The sequence below is a fragment of the Odocoileus virginianus genome, chromosome 3 (assembly GCF_023699985.2).
Source record: "Odocoileus virginianus isolate 20LAN1187 ecotype Illinois chromosome 3, Ovbor_1.2, whole genome shotgun sequence".
In the NCBI taxonomy this organism is placed as follows: domain Eukaryota; kingdom Metazoa; phylum Chordata; class Mammalia; order Artiodactyla; family Cervidae; genus Odocoileus; species Odocoileus virginianus.
The window spans coordinates 11421425-11424162 of record NC_069676.1 but is presented as its reverse complement, the minus strand read 5'-3'; the positions used below and the strand labels follow the sequence as shown (position 1 = coordinate 11424162).

The 2738-nt window shown below is 45.1% G+C and overlaps 1 pseudogene; it reads left to right on the top strand.

Annotated features, from left to right (window-relative positions):
* Positions 1 to 251: 251 nt before the first annotated feature.
* LOC110144087 (olfactory receptor 7G3-like) lies at positions 252 to 1175 on the top strand (annotated as a pseudogene).
* Positions 1176 to 2738: the final 1563 nt, after the last annotated feature.

Genomic DNA, 2738 nt, shown 5'->3' with positions numbered 1-2738 from the left:
GAAGCCCGAGCACCCTAGAGCCTTGCCTGGCAACAAGAGAAGCCACTCTGTAAGAAGCCTGCACACCACAGTGAAAAGTAGTCACAGCTCGACACAACTAGAGAAAGACCTCGAACAGCAACGAGGCCCCAGTGCAGCCATAAATAAATAAATCTTTAAAAAAGGAAAAAACCCCACAGACACAAAACTAAGGAAGTTTCTCTGAAGTTTTGTGTTCTTGTCTCCATCTTTCTATCAGCTCCACTGACAGCATGCAACCCAGAAACCTCTCCATTACCTCAGAATTCCTCCCTCTGGGACTGTCAGGGGATCCAGAGTTGTAGCCCATCCTTTTCTGCCTGTTCCTGTCCATGTACTTGGTCACTGTGCTGGGTAACCTGCTCATCATCCTGGCCATCATCTGTGACCCCACCTCCACACCCCCATGTACTTCTTCCTCTCCAACCTGCCCTTTGTAGACATCTGTTTCACCTCCACACCATACCAAAGATGCTGGTGAACATCCAGACCCAGAGCAAATCCATCAGTTACACAGTTACAAATCTGCTTTGTCCAGACGTTTGCTGGACTGGAAAATGGAGTGCTGGTGATGATGGCCTCTGATCGATTTGTGGCCATCTATCACTCGCTGAGGTACAAGGCCGTCATGAACCCCAAGCTCTGCGGGCTGCGGGCTCTGGTCTCTTTCTCTATTACTGTCCTCGACACCCTGCTCCACGCTCTCATGGCCCTGCGGCTGTCCTTTTGCACAGACCTGAAAATTCCCCACTTTTTCTGTGAATTAGCTCATATTCTCAAACTCACCTCTTCAACATCCTCGTCAATAACATCCTTGTGTATTTAGTGGGACCAGCCTGTTGGGTGTTATTCCTCTCTCTGGGATAATTGTCTCTTATACTCGAATTGTCTCATCTGTCCTGAAAACCCCATCAACTGGTGGAAAGTATAAGGCATTTTCTAACTGTGTGTCACACTTAATAGTCGTTCCCTTGTTTTATGGGACAGGCTTTGGGGTGTACCTTAGTTCTGCAGCCACTCATTCCTCCAGAAAGAAAGTATCTGTGATGTACACTATGGTCACCTCTATGATGAACCCCTTTATCTGTAGCCAGAGGAACAAGGACATGATAGGGGCTTTGAAGAAATTCATCTCTACAATATCATCTTCCCATTGATGTTCAGTTGCTTTGTACTTATATTCCTCGAATATAGGGCTTCCCTGGAGGCTCAGATGGTAAAGAATAATCTGTCTGCAGTGAAGGAGACCCAGGTTCAATCTCTGGGTCAGGAAGATTCCCTGGAGAAGAGAATGGCAACCCACTCCAGTATTCTTGCCTGGAGAATGCCATGGACAGAGGAGCCTGGTGGACTACAATCCATGGGGCTGCAAAGAGTTCCAGGGCTGCAAAGAGATGGACGTGACGGACTGACTTGCACTTCCTAGAATATAAAAAGGAGAGATAAATAATGAGAAGTCCAGAAAGCCTGACCACCTTCTTGAAATACTTAATACCAGAGATCAAATGGTTAAGGATGGTAATTTTTTTAATTAAAAAGCTAGGGTTTCTCTTTTTTTAATTTTACTTTACTGTAATTTTAAATATTTATTTATTTGGCTTCTCTGGGTCTTAGTTGCAGCATGTGGGATCTAGTTCCTTGACCAGGGGTAGAACCCAGGCCCCCTGCATTGGGAGTGCAGAGTCTTAGCCACTGGACTAGGAAAGTTCTCATTTTTATATTTTTTGGGGGTAAAAATTTTGGAATCAGACCAGCTGAATTTGAATCCTACTTCTATTAAACAATAGCTCTGTGACCTTTGACAGTTTCCTTGAACTTTCTAGGCTCAGCTTCCTCATCTACAAAATTGGCATAATGATATTATAATATTTACCATTTTGGAAGGTTTAAATTACTTCACCTCTGTCAGTGAGAATGCCTGCCTTCATCAATAACAAGGTAAAAGTCTTGACTCCAACAGGGTCAAATGATAAAAACAATTATCATCTTTTCTAACAGTGACTTCAAAGGTCAGGTAGGTCTATGCACAAAAGCACAGGGCTCCATTTCATTCTTCTTGCCTTCCTCTTAAGGCTGGTCCCCTGATGGTCATCAATGGCTATAGCTGGGCAAAGACATTTCAGACACAACCTGCGTGCATGCTCAGTTGCTTGGTTGTGTCCATCTTTGCAATCCTGTGGACTGTAGCCCACCAGGCTCCTCTGTCCATGGGATTTCCCAGGCAATAATACTGGAGTGGGTTGTCATTCCCTTCTCCAGGTGATCTTCCTGACCCAGGGATCAAACCCACATCTCCTGCATCCATTGCATCTCCTACATTGCAGGCAGATTCTCTACTGCTGAACCACCAGGGAAGCACTTTCAGATACAGTCAGTTCAGTTCAGTTCAGTTGCTCAGTCATGTTCAGCTCTTTGCAACACCATGGACTGCAGCACTCCAGCCCTCCCTATCCATTACCAACTCCCGGAGTTTACTCAAATTCATGTCCATTGAGTCACTGATGCCATCCAACCATCTCATCCTCTGTCATCCCCTTCTCCTCCCGCTTTCAAACTTTCCCAGCATCAGGGTCTTTTCAAATGAGTCATTCTTTGCATCAGGTGGCCAAAGTACTGGTTTCAGCTTCAGCACCAGTTTTTCTAATGAATATTCAGGAATGATTTCCTTTAGGATGGATTGGTTGGATGTCCTTGCTGTCCACGGCACTGTTGAGTCTTTT